Below are 16,907 nucleotides of genomic sequence, written 5' to 3'. Positions count from 1 at the left end.
AGGCTGTAAAGCAATTTAACAGCACTTGAAAATGCAGTATACAGGGGTATTTTACAACCCACAATACTTCTTGCTACACGGATGTGTTAGCAGTGTTTACCTACCAGAGCTAACTGTGGCTCTCACAGAAGAATATGCAGCAGTCTTGAAGGTCCAGCTACCTCATACTCCCAGAAGGCTTGGGAAACTATTTATGGGAAGTTGGGTGTTCTGGTTGGTTTGGGTTTTTTTAAGAAAAAGAGGTTCTCTGTCTTTTTAAGAAAAGGGATCACCTGAAAGCATATAAATCCAAAGGAACTATTGAGTAAGTTTATGGATAACTGTTCACTGATACCACACACCACACCCCCACCAATAAACAATGCTGGAAAACTGGTAACAATGGATGAGGAGAAGGCTGAGGTGCTCAACGAGGTACTCAACAACTTTTTTGCCTGTCTTCAGGCAAACCTCTTGAGTGGATGGACAGCAGGATGGGGACTGGGAGAGCAAAGAGTTTTTACCCTGAAGAAGTACAAATCACTCCTGCCAGTACAAAACACTCAAGCATGTTTACTTGACTTGTTCCTCTATAAGGAGAAAGGGGAGAAGGCAGTGGTTATTGCTGAGCTGATTGGAATGACTTCCTAAATTCCATGCATAGGAGGGTATTTCCCATGGCTGCAACACTCAGATACAATGCTTTGCAGAAACAGGGAGGTTTCCATCACTCTTTCCAGCAAAATTTAGTATTCCAGACTTTGCACCTGGATATTCCAACAAAATGCCAAATCTGCTTTTCCAGTACAATTCATTATACCCTTGGATCTCTTGGGAAGTAAGTAATGGAAACACACCAGCCCTACAACTGGAAAACACAGTATTTCAAATTCTCCTATATGAGTAAGAAATAGTCATGGCTTTTGTTTAGTCCTCCAGGGATTACTTCCCCAGTGTTTAACATGGCAATCCATAACTCCTGAGCTCATCATCTGATGGATGATGTGCTTGGCAAGAAACAAACCTGAAAGCTTTGGATAGAACTTGGGCATTTTTCATCACATGTCATCCCATAGACACCAGTGAATCTCAAAATCCTTTATATTCCTTTTTCTGCAGAAAGTTTCCAAAGAATTCAACTATCTGAAGCCACAACAGACACTGCAGGATACCAGTGTTTCAGGGGCCCTCTGCATTGCTGTTACATTACATACTTATCCAGGAAAAAAAGGCCAACAAATTTGTTACCACTGCTCATGACTATCCACATTATATTCCTCTGAGTAAACATGCTACTGGCACCACTTCACTGCAAAAACTTCATATCAGAACTGAGATATTTAATTTTTATCTCGGTAAGGTGATGATTGAACTGTGTCCTCACAGACCTCTGCAGAAATTTAAAAAATACCTCAGAGCAACAGGTATTTTGATGGTGAAAATTATGGCAATCCCAAACAGTTGTGGGTCCTGGATTTCTCCTTAGTATACAGGATCACTTGTGATCTATGGAGGCAGGGCTATTGTCCTGCTAAAAACTGCGGGAGGAGGAGAGGTAGAGACCACTAAGTGTTTTATTAGAATCACCATATAAAACATTGCCAAAAGTATTGTAGGTTACACCTTCAAAACTGCTTTCAGTAGCAGAGTGAACCTACAAGATGGAGGATTTCAAAAAGTCTTATAAGAAATGCACCTTAACACAATACACAGGATATTTCTGAGACTCTCAGAAGAAAAGCTGTGAAACATTTAATCTGCCATAGATGAAAAACTTCGAAGAAGCTGGGAAGAAAGACCAAGAGTTCTCCTAAGGGTGAAAGAGATGGTTAAAAATGGCCTTTCTCACCGTCAGTCTAAGAAGTGTATTGAATCTAAAGTAGATCTGTTCCAAATAACTCTCATACAGACCAGGAGAGAGGTTTTTTACCCACACATTGAGGTGACAGTAGTCAAAAAGATAGCAAAATTTAACTTTCACCAGTTATTCTCTTATGTTTAAGAGAATAACTTTTATTACTCATGCTTTTTATGGGGGTCCTTTTTTTTTGTTAGAAGTCTTGTCAAAAGCATGTTTACTTTTAAGATGCTGAACGGTGTTTTTGAAATGGCTGCTACTAAATTGTCTAAGGCAGAACAGAACATAACTTCCCTCTGTTGGGGTGGTGAGCAGGTTTAAGAGGCTCATATTTCTCTTAATGCAGCTGGATGGGCTTTCTTTCAGCAGAAGCAGACTTTGAAAAGTGTTTGTTGCTATATTATCTCATTTTATACTCAGAGATTGCTTTTCAGAAAATATAAACCAGTAAGCAATCTAGAAGGAAAAGTCTAAAACTCTGGGGTGCAAAAGTATTTAACACCAATCCTGGATATTTGCATCTGGATATTAGCATCCCCAAAAGCTTCTAGATGGAACAGAATGATGCAGGCTGTGTTCCTGGACTCGTCTGGTCCAAAAGCTGTTTTATCAAGGGAACAGATATGATACAGATTGCAGAGGTGGAAACATCTAATAAAGGCTATGGTGTCCTTTCAAGCAATGTTGTCAATACATTGCACAGTGAGATCTCAAGATCTGAGGAAAAAAAAGAGGGAAAGAGTTCATCAGGTTCTCCCACACCAGCTTGGTTAAAAGTTTTTGTGCCCGAATTTTCCTCTCCAATAGGAAGAACTGGCACTGTTTGTCACTCAGAAGGCTTCATCCCTGTTGCACAGGTCAATAAATGCACCTCACTGCATGTACAGAGGCCACCAGGAAACTTATTTTCTTGTCCTAGATCTGTGGACTACATGAGACCAACACGTGGCTTCTGAGAGAGATGTGTTTTCTTTTTCCCCTCCAGCTGAAGGCCAGTCCCCAACAGTAGACCCCAGGGGTTAATAGTGGGACCAATACTTCTTAACATCTTCATAAATGACCCAGACAAGAAGGCAAAGTGCACCCTCAGATGGTCCAAAATTGAGAGAAGAAACAACCCCATACACAAGTACAGGTTGGAGAAGACTCAGTGGGATCTTATCCATATGTATAAGCACTGGTAGGAAGGAGTAAAGACAGAGCTAGGCACTTATCAGTGATGCCCAATGGAAGAATGAGAAGCAACGGGGCCAAACTGAAATACAGGAAATTCCAATGAAATGAAAGAAAAACCTTTTTTTTCCGTGAGAGTGGCCAGATACTGGAATAGGTTGCCCATAGTTGTGGAGTTTCCATCTTTGGAGATATTCTAACCTCACTAGAAACAGCCCTGTACCACCTGCTCGAGGTGACCCTGCCCTGGGCAGGGGTTGGACTGGAGACTTCCAGAGGTGCCTTGACCCCCTGGCCATTCTGCAGTTTTGGAGTGATAATGGTCAGCCTGGCCCCAGGCAGCCAGGTGCACCAGGCCCTCTCTCAGGGCATTTTCTGTCGAAGGCACTCATGGACATCAGCCTTTTCAGAACATTCCTGTGGCAGATGGTAGCCCAGGGGCTGAAACCAAAGACAGCCCCAGAGCAGCACAGAAACCCCATGTAGGTCTTTGATGCACCTGTTTCAGCTCATTCAATTCTACCTTCAAGATGAGTCAAAGCTGGAAGTTTTGCTGAATTCTGGATTAGGATGTCTCTGAAGAGCAAAAGAAAATTCTGAATGTGTTCTGATCTTATTCGGTCGGCCAGTAGAGGGAGGAAAGAGAGAGAAAATAGAAAGTCATTCTTGATTCTCTGAGACTGAATAGCAATTCTCTGTCATATTGGCACCAGGACTTCACAGCCCCAGGGCCAAACTTGCTCTGTCAGAGCTATTGTAATGGATAAAACCACATGAGATTTAGTTATTCTTGTAGGTATTGTAAGCACACGGAACAACCTGCTATGTGGCTAATATCAAGGACTGAACCCAGCTGTAGTCTGTCCTGGTAGCTGACTTATCACTCTGAACATGTTTCCCATACACCTAGAACAGCATTTGATGCATTAAAGTCTGTATTTCATTTAAACTTTTTTCCCCTAACAAGGCTGTAAATTGATCAAACGAGACTGCTCCACTCCAGCCATTCAGAAGGATGTTCTCTGATACAAAGTGAGCAGAAAGCACTCTCAAGGGATTTACTTCCAGCAACTACCCCTAAACTGCATCCTGGACTGAAAGGGGACAGGGGACAAGATCAATCCCCCACCCCAACATTTCATTGCTTTCAACATTTCATTGCAGAGGAAAAGAGTACTGTTCTTTCCCTTTCTGATGCCCTATCACTAAGCGAAGTAATAAATACCTGGTGAGTGGTTTGCTCATGTGCAATACTGAAACAAGTTAGCCTCATAGAAGACAAGGTTGCAGGACCTGCCCCAGCATGCCACCACTTCTAACAGAGTTGCATCTGTATGTTGCTTTTTTATACCAGCAGATTATAAATGATGCATTTAATGCTGGAAGTTAGAAAATAAGTTATAGTTCAGTATAAAATTAGATTATCTTTGTCTGTATTCAATTTCAAATATGGTTATCCACTTGGCTCTGGCCTGAGTAAGTCTGAAGGGGAACAGGATCCTGGTTGTGCTGCTGCTCCAATGCTATTCTGTCACTGAACTGTATGAGCTGCACCAGACATCTTCATTTCTCCCTCTTCTTCTCCAGAACTCCATGTTGGCAGTTTTGATAGAGTTCTGCTCAAAATAGTATTTCCAGGACTGCATGAATAGTGTCAAGTCCCAAGTGCAATTTTCGGAGCTGAATGTATGGCACATAAAAGCCAGTCAATCAGCCCTCAGTGACACACAGTCTTCTGCATATAATTGCCTCATGAGCAGCCCTTTGGAAAAATTGTGCTCAGGCTTGAGCCTGACTTTTGATTGAGATGCCTGTGAAGCTTCTGTCTGATGTTTGTAACTTGCTATGCACACTCAGTTACTGTACGTAACCTTTTCTAGAGTGTGAAAAATGTACACCTTCTGGAACTTTTTCAGTAGAAAAATGGGAAAGTAAAACATGATGGAGATTCTCTCTCCTTGCTTTGTTATTTTAATGTGTCAGATTCTTCCCAGCTGAATTTCATGGCAAATGAAGAAACATGTCGTGTACAGTTAAAAACTGCAATACAATCAAGGGTAAGGGATATGCTTCTCAAAGATTAATACAAACCTTAAATGAACACTGAGACATGTCCACGTGGTGGCAGCAGAGGAGGAAAGTGAGGAAATACCTACGGGAAGCCCGAACATAAAACATTAGTAACCTGATCTGAAGCATTTCTTAGTTAAGTGCATACTTAAAAGCACACATGTTCAAAATTAGGGCTGTGATCCAACGTGCTGAGCATCTGTGACTACCCTAATCCAGCCGGAAGACTCAATCACCATCACAATAAACAAACGTGGTCACCTGGCACACACACACTCATCCTCTCCCTCCCAAGAAAACTGATTCAGCTGTCACAAGTCAGGAATAAAGAAAAATGAGCTTAATAAAAAAGAGGTGGACAAGAAAAACCCTCAAGCAACTAAATCATGGTTTTCTACTCTGAGAAATATGCGGCATAATTGAGCCTGTTTTATTTTTTAAACAGTTAACTCTGCTTTGCCTCTTGCAAGCCAGGTGACTGTATTCTTCCTTCTGCATCACCACTCTGAAAGGCTCACATAGCTGGACAAGGCTCCCAGCACTCTCCAGACTCCTAACTGGTACGGAACAATGTGGATATACACAACCCGGTCACCTCTGGGCAAAACTCCCAGGGAATTACAAGGGAGGAGCAGGACACAGCACACACTTTTGCTAAATTTCATACTTTTACTTTGGAAGAAAAAGAATGTACTGAATTCCAGCTGAGCTAGAGAAGGAAGTGACAGAGTAAGATGCTCCTTAGGCTTTTCACAGGAACTGTATTTCCTGAGCAACTTCTGTGACAGGAGAGGGACAATTACTGAGGAATTCAACTCAAACTGCCCCCACCAAAGTGTTTTAATTTCTTGATCACAAAGTGAGAATAGCTCCCACCCAACTGGTCTCATTACCAGATATCCCAAGCAATGCTGTACTCACAGCAGAGCAAGGTCCTTTTTCCAACCCACACAGCATCAACAGTAGCCAGTGCTGCCAGTTCCTCAAGAAATGGTGTCTGTTGGTGGTACCTTCACATACAACAGGGGAACACAAAGCAACTAATCCTTATTAGTGTGTGAGTGCAATCATTCTGCATCAAAAGAAAATATACACACGCAGAATGTGTTCCCAGGGTACAGGACAAGACAAATGTAGTTCATTGTGAAGGATGGGGGCTGAGCACCAACATTAGTGTTTAGGGTAGCTCTGTATCATGAAAATTCAAAACCCAGTTTGAGCACTGCCTGCAGTTTCCATTAATTAGGATTCTTCTCTATGGTCAGGGGAAAGAAAGGGGGCAAATAGCAGTGGTTAGGGACCCTGGGAAATCTGTCATGGACTGTCTTCACTGATGACCAACTGCAAGTTTTCAGGACCTAGTTTTACTCTCCAACTTACTGCTAGGACTGAAGAGCACTCACTCCCAAATAAAACATCAGTGCCCTCTCCTTCTGGAAGCTGCTCTCTTTCTTGCAAGTCTAAACATGGAGTCTGTCATGATTTTAGAGCATGGTGTGCTCCTGCTCTCGTGCCTTTACATACAAGTTCCCATCCTCTGCCTATGGCACACATTCCTTATGCCTCTTCTATTCACTGTAGCTTGTAGAGTTCCAGGTCTCCTGTCCCCTTCTAAGTACTAAATCTCACATGCAAAGGCAAGTTAAATACAGTTTAGGATTCATGCTGGAAACTTTTATCTGAAAACAGTGGAAAGCAGCACGTCACTTGATAGGAGCCTGCCATTACAATTCACTGTAGTGGGCAGACATCTACCCATAACACACTGATTTTCACACACATGAATTCAAAGTGCTTGAATCTGGCACAACTCCACCTTGCTGGTCAGAGGCAGCAGCAATGACCCATCTAAAATGCCTTGGACCAGACCTCCCTTGTACATCAGTGGGGGTGATATAGGGTGATAGCATTTCTATAAGATGCCTTAGACAAGGGAGAGAAAGGACCTGGAGCTTTAGACTGTACTTTGGAACCACATGGGAGAAACACAAGGCTGGCCATAGCTTAGTACAGGGCAAGTAAATTAGCAACCATATCACTAAATGCTGTGAATTTTAAAAGGCATTTTTAGTGGAAGCCAGTTCCTCTCAGCTCTGCTGAAGCCCCAGCTGACTTCTACCTTATATAACCACCTTTTTCAATAGACTGGGTAGAAGTTAGTATTTACTAAGCCAGAGACCACTTTTCTCTCCAAAATCGCACACTGAAACTATTCATGCTACCCTTGATATGCATGAATTTCAGGACCTGCTAGTCAGCAATAGATTTTTGCTGGGGTTTTTTTTGCAGAAATATGGCATTTAATAGGTCCATTCAGGACTAGCAGCCAGGCAACTGTGAGTTCCTCTTGAGCAGGCAGGCCCAGCTAATTTCAAAATGAATTGCTCTGTGAAGGAAGCATAGCACTTCCCAGATCACAGAAATGGTTTACCGGCCCAAGTCTCATATAAAATAGTCTCTTGGTGAGAAGCTGCACAGTTTTTAAAAGTGTCAGAGAAACCATTAAAATTCGCAGAGCAATTTCGCCAAAGAAAAAGCATAAATAAAAAGTGCATCATTTCTCTCCCAGACCTTCTCGCAAGTCAGCTGCATTCAAAGAGCTGTGCTGCAGCTACAGGCAAGCTAAAGGCAATTAAAAAGCTTTGGCTGCCTTGTGTCAAACCTTCAGCTTGTACTCATGCACTTTAATCAGAAAAGCAGCAATTACATAAACAGTGCCACTAAATTAGGGGAGAGCAGAGAGTACAGCAAGCATAGATCAAATCCTGTATGTGTCTTGAGAAGAAAATAGCAACTGATCCTTATTAGTGTGTGAGTGCATTCATTCTGCATGCAAAGAAAATATACATACGAAGAACTGACTCTTGCAATGAAATGTAGATGCTAAAACAACAGCTTCCAGCCAGTTCAGGCTGTTTTGCTTCAAGGATATACAGATCTGCTTTTGAGTTTGTAAGGGTTTAGTTATGTCAAAAGTTACAGATTCTTCTTGGAGGCCTCTCAGTCCATGTACAAATGTGACAGGCTACTTAGAGCATGAAAAGGAGGGTATCTGAGCCCCAAAATTAAGCACAAGCTTTTCTGGGAGAAAAAAGTAACCAAAATTTCACACCACTCATCTTAAGCCAGCACTTGCTAAAATTTTAAAAATCTCTGCTTATAAAACCAGCAGCTTGTAGTTTCTTGTAAAGCTACTTTTAAGGAAAGACAAAAAAATCCACAAAGTGAGAGCAATGAATCAGGAGAACATCTTCATTGCAATTAAGTAGAACATCCCTCTTTGATAGGACAATCAACTTTGTGCAGCAACTGCAAAGAGAAGGACATTTATAGCAGCATCAGGATGTGCTGCATTCCCAGCTACTTCAGAAATTGTAATGAGAAATCTGTTTGGGATTTCATAGTCCCATTCCTTGTGCCATAAAAAGCTCACAGACACCATTCAAGCACATCCAGCTAATGCCAGGCAGAAGCCCTCCTTCTCTCTCCAGACTTTAATATACAACCCCCAGAGCCCAAGGAACCAAAAACTAACCAGGTTATTTTGAACTGCAGCTTGGGCTGCTGGAGGAGTTAGTGATCAGGAGAACCTTCTCCTGATTTGGAATTCTTGTGTTGACACTGTAGCCAATGGCATAGAAGAGTTAAAGCTGGTGCAGCAAATACTTACTGTACCCTCTTTAAGCATAAAAACATCAGTGCTGTGGGATTTGTGCATGGATATTTCTGAAAGGATGAATCAGGAATAGCATTTGGAGTGTGGTAAAGCTGCTGTCCTGCAGTGAAGAGCTATTCTGCAAAAAAAAAAAAAAATACAAAAATCACACCACAATGCTGTATAGATTAATTTATGATCTACCCTTGCTTCAAACAAGTCTAGAACTAGAGAAAAGAGCTCATTAGAGTCCACACTTATGGGAATTACTTGTCACGCTTTAATTATGCAACCCTTCCCCAACATCTATGCCTCCTTCTTCAATATTGCAGTGCCTCTTCCTTCAAAAGATGCAAATAATTCTTGGGTCTGCTGTTCCCTTTCCCTCAGAGGTAAATCTATAATATAAGATCCAGACTTGCTTGTAAAAAGCTGGAAAGGGAAAGCTCCTCTGTACAAAGCACTGCACCTCACCCTGGATTGTGTCTCTTCTCTTACCAAATGACTCTGCATCAAACAGATGGTCCAAAAGGAGACCAGGCAGCAGATCTTGAGGGACAACATAAAGAGCAGATATCCTACATATTCATTCCAATTTTAGCTCTGCACTGGAAGTCCAAATTATTTTACATGGTGATACTTGCCTTAGCAGGTTAGCAGTTACACCCCTCAGTGCCTGGCTGCCCCTTTCTATGTCATAAGACAAAAAATGTTCAGAGGAGTATTAATTTCTCTCCTTCAGGTTTGCCAGAAGCTTTCCTAACACTCTTCTCCCCGTGAAATTTAAGGTATAAAGTCCTGTGTGGCAGGCCACGGGGTTCTGCTGCCACCACAAACATGTCCCAGATCCTGGTTTCACCCTGCAGCTCTGTCAATCTCCCAGGGCAAGGACAAGACCATTCCTAGGACAAGGCTGTCACTTCACTGGGAAGCACATCCTCTTTCCAGATATAAGAAGTGGTGACTGGCACATCAGGAACCCTGGGGCCAGGTTTCCTTCTGCCTACCTCCGTGCCACCAGGAGCAGGCATGGTGACCCATCCTGCCTCCATATCTTTGAAGGTTTCAGTCAGTATGTTATTCCCCTAAGGCCACACTTATTTTCACAATAGGAAGCCTCTCTGGTCTGTGATACAGCACTAAATTACAAAGCCTAAGCTGCTCTATTTGCACAGCTGAAGACACATTGTGGAAATCACATCTTTAAGCCAAAACCACAACATATTTGCTGTCACGATGGCAGAGCAGTTTTTTAAAGTTAGTTATAACACAACAAGTCAGTCATCAGCAACAGCAGCCTGACAAAATACTGCAATTTACAGCTCTGCTAGTTCAGGGGAACTATTATTTTTGTACAGATTGACTGATGTTTTCTGAATTGTGCTAGAATATGAGGTTTTCTTTCCAAAAGCAGCATGGGATGTGGATAAGAGAAAGAAGGGTTTCATTTAAGCAACAGAGACACTGGTATTTGGTATGTCTACTAAATCAAAAGTTACACACATGATTTTTTAAGTATTGTATGTATGTATGTATTAACTATTAACTATGTACCTGAATGACCTGGTGTAAGGGCAGGCTGAAGTTCTTCAGCCATTTAGCGGCAGATGGTTGCTAAGTTCACTTGTTTGCATGACATCATCTTGCTTCATCACATAAACTCCTCTGTTTATATTTCCATATTTAAGTGGATTACAATATACAACACAGAGATGGAAAAGAGCTTTCTATCTTCTGTTTAAAGAATGGATGTGTATGTAGTGCACAGTAGTGCTGAAACCAGAGGAGATGGATGCAGGCAGAGGTTTCCTGGCTTGTAATTTATTCATACGTGTGATAGGGCTGAGCATTAAAATCCTTCTTCACAAGCACATTTCACTTCCAAGTCTAATTTTGAGCTACCAGCTCATAGGAAAATTTAGGTAAGTCAGACACTATCTTTTCGTTCCCAAGAAGGTATATTTAAAAGAAAAAACAACCTTCTAGCAAATGGAATCATGTCACTATGGTCTTCCTAATAGGAGAGACAAGACTAAAAGCTTGGCATAGATAAATCTCTCTGAAACCTGAAGGCATATTTACAATGGATGAGCTATCACACCAAGTTTCAGATCACTTCCTTTCCAGCAAAGCAACACTGCAGCCAAAGCAGTCCATCTTCTCTACCCATGCTGCTGCAGCAGCTACTTCCCTCTGGTAAATCAGATTATCCAAGAGGAACAGGGATACTAGTTCTGACAGATGAATACCAGCTGTGTAAAGGACTTGACACTGGCCATGCACCCAGACCCTGAAGGATAATATTTCCTAGGCACCTTTCAGGAACTGAATTGATATCAGTGCCACAGCACCACAAGGTTTAGTGCAGTAGAAAAGAGAATTTCTGAAACAGAGCACTCAAGTCTGAACTTCCAAAGAGGAAGGGTTTGGAGGGACATGATCCAAGTTACAAACCCAGTATACATGACAACCTCTTTACTGAGCAAAAAATGAACGAAAGCCTGAAAAGCTTCTGTTCTAGTTAATCAAATATTTTGTTTTGTGACTGGTGAAATCCAGTGTCTGAAGGCAGAAACCCTGGTGCAAACTGTCAGGGACCCTGGATGGCACTTGTCACTGCCTCAGATTGCAATACTGACCAGCTTGTTGTCTCTGTCAGACAAACAGATCTGTGGCCACGCAGAATCTCCCCAAAAGAAGGAAAAGGGGAAGAAGAGAGAAGGAGAAAGCAAGGGGTTATCACCTGTCAGCAGTGTCAAAAGCATCCTCTTCCTCCAGGAAGCCAGGGAGGGACATGGCTTTGTGTCGTGGTTGTCTGCAGCGCATTCCACACTCTCAGTTACACACTGTGCTAAAAGTTGCCCCTGTAGCTCTCTCACACATGTTAGTCTCTTCAATATTTTGTCCTCAGGAGTCTCCCATAGCACAGGCCTCATGGAAGAGGAGAGAGATCTCCACTTGTTAGAGCCTGGCAACCAGTTCTTTCCCTGGAAAACCCAACATCATCAGGGAGTTTACAGGAGTAGGAGTCACAGCCCTTTAACTGCTCCTGGGAGGCAATCAACACACTTTCGGAGACAGACCCCAGCCTGGGGTCTACATCCCTTTGCATGCGTGTCAATCATGTATTTAATGTATTTCAAGTATTTCATGTGCTTCAGGAGGAGTCACTCTCCAGACAGTTGTATGGAGCCACCTTGGCTTTTGCTGTTGTGTTGCTTGGATCAAGGGGAGCCAAGACCATCAGCCAGGAGCAGTAATAGGGTGTCAGTCAACAGTGGAAAGTGTGCATGATATGTTAAGGCCTATGGTCCCCATAACTCATCCTTGCCTCTTGCATGGGTCACCAAAATACCAGAAATGTTGGGCCAAGCCCCTAAGAGAGAGCAAAGGTAGCACACCACCAGGGATGGATGCCTCTTTGCAGGGCACAGATGAGCACTCACAAACCTTCTGACAGCATCCTCAAGTCTGTCATGAACTCACCAGCTGTCCCAGGTTACCTCCAGCCAGGTAAGTAGGGTGATTCCTTGCCACTGTCTGTGCTAGACTTTGCTACAGGAGCCAGTCAGACAGGACACAGACCAGCTCTGTGCCAGCTGCACCCAGGTACGTGTATCCCACATCTCCTGGGAGAGGGTCAGTGGCTGTTTGGAATGAGGGGGTGGTACAGCTGTCTTCAGTTTGCAAATGGGGGAGCAGTTTCTCCTCCCCAGACACTGAGATGTCCCAAGGAGACATGAGGTATTATGACCATGCTGCCAAGCAGCAGTGGTAACATGGGCCAGAGATCCTGGGCACTCACCATGAGTGTGATTTCATCTCCCTTGAGTTCATTCCCCTTTGCTTAGCTTCCATCTTGGCTTTGCCTTTCCCAAAGCTTCCCGGCTTTCCAACAGAAGAGACAGCCTGGCTCCTAGGTGGAAAATGTTCCGTACACTGCAGGCAACACTTAGGGAGGAGGGGAAATCTCTCTTGGCATTGCTCCCAGTCTGAGCTGGCACTGCCCTCGATTGGTCATGATGCCCTTTCATGTCAGAGTAACCTGTACTCACTGTAAGCTCTGTCTCTCCCCATCCTGTTGTTAAGATCTTGCAGCAGTGTTTGTTCCTCTCCACAGTGTGCCAGCAGCTGATTGTTCCTGTTGAACTGTCTGTGTGGGAAAGCAAATTCTCATCAACACCAGGTACATCTTTCCTGCTCTTACTTCGGTCAGCCCTCTGCTTTTCTTGCTTTTTAACTCGTTGCTTCATCTCCCCCCTCCTCCCAAATATCCCACAACAAGACTGCAGAACAGATGAGACAGAGCTTTAATAATGTATATGTTCCATTGCTGTACTCACTGGATGCCCAAGAGCACTGTTTTAATGAGTCAGATCAGGTTTTCTCCTGATACCACTGTTTGAGGCCATAGCACAGTCAAATTGAACATATTTTGAAGGCTGTTTCTAAGAAGATGAGAGAGGAGGCCCTTCAATGTGACATGGATCCAGGGCCTTGAAGGAAGACACTTTCCTCAAGCCAGTTTGACCCAGGACTTCACTCCTTCAGTGCAGAAGCCTCCCATCATCAGTGCACATAGTCAGACAGTTCTTTGAAGAATTGTGGTATTTTCTTTGTGGGTACTATTAAGAGGACATGGCAAGATCCATGTGCTATAAAGCCTCCTTATTCACATGCTCTGTGCTTGTGCACTGGCTCTATTTACATCTCATTTCCCTAACACTTAACATTTGTCTTCCATTTTTATCCTTTCCCTCCCCCAGGTCCCGCCCCAAGCTGTACACAGCAAACTGGAAGGAGTAACTACTCTCAGCTCTGTCCAAGCTTGGCACTTTTTTGTATAAAAATCTAAATTATATACTGCAGCAAAATATTCCCCTAACAAGAATATTCTGGGGTTTAGACAAAGGGTATAGGCAACTTAACATCTTTCTTTTAAATTTCAGTTCCTGCTATCTCAAACATTACTTTGCTACCAGCACAGAGGTGCATATTATGTTAGTCCTGTGCATACCAGTCTTTATGAAGAAAAAAAAATAAGAACAGCTCCCTTGGGACATACCTGTTTATTTTTGGCTCATTAACTTTAATGATGTTATAGTATAGTGGTAACAGGTTGGGAAGACAGGTAGAATAGGTGATCTTTTCTATTCTCTAGATCATGTCTAACCTGTACTTTTACCTTAAAGTCACATTCCTAACCTTCATTCTGTATTTTAGCCAGATAAGAGGAATCAATCCTGCCTGAAGGCTTGCTGTTCATTTCACCCTTACCATCCTTCACTGTGCAAGATACACAGATGTCTTCCCAACCCCCTTCCCACACACATACTAAACACTGTGCCCCATGTGTGAAACCTATTATAATCATTAACCCTGGCACGCTGAATGTGGGAGGACTACAAATGGTACCTGGATCGATGTGTTTCTGCAGCTCCAGGAGTGCCAGGTCACTTCTGAGAGGAAACCCACCAAGACCACAGCCACACGTGGCTTTCGCAAGCAGAGGACTGACATCATTCACATCTGGCAACAAGTATTTGCTTCCCCACAACTGTTCTGTCTGAGCATCGGGCAAGGAAAAAGGGAAGCAAATACATTATTTCAGTCTAAAAAACCCTACAGTTCAGGCAACAGGAAGAGTTCACAGTTCACTTGCAGCATCTACTGCCGAACAACACTCACACTTCAAAACTTTATAACCTTACCTCACAGAGACACCTTTGGGAATCCAAGTGGAGGTCTCAGTGCTTTGGGTGCTGTGCTGACAGAGAACCTTGACTTGTACCTCTAAAGTTTTGCTGCTGTTACAATTAACACTGCGAGTCCAGAGGCGTGTGAGTCACTCAACTTCTCAGGTACCAGACCCCAGTGCAGATGGAGCTTACGTTGAAGCTACGGATCTTGATGAAACATCTGAGACCTGTGCCACCATCATAGGAATGCACACAAAACAGAGCTGAAGGTTCAACAGAAGGATATGGTACCTCTGCCTAACTGAGGCCGGGAAGTACCTAATACAGGCATCAGCATATTTGGGGGGGGGCAGAGGACAAGTTCTCCCAGGACTGCATGTACACATTAATTACCAGGTACACATCAAAGTCCATACTCCATCTCTACTACCGCCACTGGTAGCAGCACGGGATACTACACAGGAAGATTTAAGCTACTGGAGGGCAGCTCTGCATGTACATCGACACGTGGGAGACAGCAAGCCCATCTCTCTTTTCCAGGATTGACAAGATGGCAATAGTAATGGCCCTGCCTGGAGGTTAGCAAGATGTGTACAGGCTGGCAACGTGTCCTGGGTGAGCAGCTCTCCACACATTTTTCAGGAAAACATATTCCGCACATGAGAATAATTTCCTGACCTTTTTAGCTGAAACGGTATTTATGAAGTGTTTCCACTACAGTAAGTCTTCATTTTCCAAAATCAGCTCGCTACAGTGTTCCCAACCATCTGCAGTAACAGCAAATTAAAGAGCACATAAACAACCTGTATCCCACCACCACCACCTTCCACTGATCACAAGAGATGTCAACACAAGAAAGGAAAGGAATGAAACTGGAAGTGAAGAATATTTACTTTCCTCAGAAACTAGTAAAACAGAAGAGGAATCTAGGGGGAAAAAAAAAGGTTTAACAGAAAATAAATCCATTAAAGCCTTGTCAGTGGTAGAACTGGTACAGAGAAACCTCCTGAGAATTTTGAGGGCTGAGATACAACACATCCCCCTATTTCCCCTCTTTTAGTGGATCACACTATGGGAACTAACCTTTTTATAATGGACTCCCCCTCTCCCTTCTGTGTGGTGCAGGAAAAGGCACAACCCTCTAATAAGAGCAGCCAAGCTCTCAAGCAAAAGTTAGCACAGATGGCTCAAACTGTTTGTTTTCTGCTTCCCGTTTGTAGTGTTGGGTTCCAGACAGTGGTTATTAATTAATCTGAGGTCAGTTACATGCTGAGACCAATCGTTCCTCCCAATAAGCATCTGCTTTAAACAAAAGCAAGCCAATCCAAAAACTAGTTTAAATAATCAGTCATTCCTCAGGGATGTTTCTGTACTTGGTTCAGTGGCAGTGTGAACTGCAGAGATACAGGGACTACCACCCAGTGTCGGGTGCCTGGGGTGAGCACTGAATTAACTCGCTGCAGTTTTGAATTCATCAGAGCATAGAAGAGTATCTTGAAATGATCTCAGACAGCAGCTTAAGGGAAAGCACATACAGTAAATAAACAGTGTGATAACAACAGCACTACTTTGTGGCTGGCACGGTTTAACCCCAGCTGGCAACTAAGCCCCACGGAGCCACTCACTCACTTCCCCACCAGCAGGATCAGGGAGAGAACTGGAAGAGTAAAAGTGAGAAAACTTGTGGGTTGAGATAAAGACAGTTTAATAGGTGAAGCAAATGCGATGCGTACAAGCAAAGCAAAACAAGGAATTCATTCACCACTTCCCACTGGCAGGCAGGTGTTCTGCCATTCCCAGGAAAGCAGGGCTCCATCGCGGGTAACAGTTACTTGGGAAGACAAACACCACCACTCCAAATGTTCCCCCCCACTTCCTTCTTCTTCCACCAGCTTTATATGCTGAGCATGATGCCATATGGTATGGGATATTCCTTTGGTCAGCTGTCCTGGCTGTGTCCCCTCATAACTCCTTGTGCACCCCCAGCTTCCTCACTGGCAGGGCAATATGAGAAGCAGAAAATGCCTTGACTCTGTGTAAGCACTGCTTAGCAGTAATAAAAACATCTCTATTACCCAACACCCTTTTCAGCACAAATCCAGAACACAGCCCCACACCAGCTACTTTCAAGAAAATTACCCCAGCCCAAACAAGCACAGTGGTATATGCAGGGAAAGACCCAGAGTCTCACTTAACACTGGCTGTTGCCTTCCAGTTCACTTTGTGTTGGCTGCTCATACAACTCTACAAGAAGGATTTTGAGGCCTCTGTATCCTATAGTTTCATCAGTTTTGAAATGCAGGGTCAGGAAGCTGCTTTAACACAGAGAACATGGTAAAAGATTTTTCTGACAAAATAAATTGACTGTGTTCAAGGCCAGGTTGGACGGGGCTTTGAGCAACTTTTTCTAGGGGAAGGTGTTCCTGCCCATGGCAGGGTGTTTGGAACTGTATCATCTTTGAGGTCTTTCCAA

General features: G+C 43.3%; 2 long non-coding RNA genes across 2 annotated transcripts; both read right to left on the bottom strand.

The window, feature by feature from the left end:
• Positions 1 to 1,396: 1,396 nt before the first annotated feature.
• On the bottom strand, positions 1,397 to 11,660 carry LOC116787657. Its single transcript, XR_004357366.1, has 4 exons — positions 11,479 to 11,660; positions 8,751 to 8,874; positions 5,102 to 5,162; positions 1,397 to 1,517 (listed from the first exon to the last, which is right to left on the bottom strand). It is a non-coding gene; the product is annotated as an uncharacterized LOC116787657 (long non-coding RNA).
• Positions 11,661 to 12,789: 1,129 nt separating this feature from the next.
• On the bottom strand, positions 12,790 to 15,985 carry LOC116787656. Its single transcript, XR_004357365.1, has 3 exons — positions 14,447 to 15,985; positions 14,151 to 14,301; positions 12,790 to 12,888 (listed from the first exon to the last, which is right to left on the bottom strand). It is a non-coding gene; the product is annotated as an uncharacterized LOC116787656 (long non-coding RNA).
• Between the last annotated feature and the right edge of the window lie 922 nt (positions 15,986 to 16,907).

Source organism: Chiroxiphia lanceolata, chromosome 5, assembly GCF_009829145.1.
Source record: "Chiroxiphia lanceolata isolate bChiLan1 chromosome 5, bChiLan1.pri, whole genome shotgun sequence".
In the NCBI taxonomy this organism is placed as follows: domain Eukaryota; kingdom Metazoa; phylum Chordata; class Aves; order Passeriformes; family Pipridae; genus Chiroxiphia; species Chiroxiphia lanceolata.
This window is presented reverse-complemented; position numbering and strand designations above follow the sequence as displayed.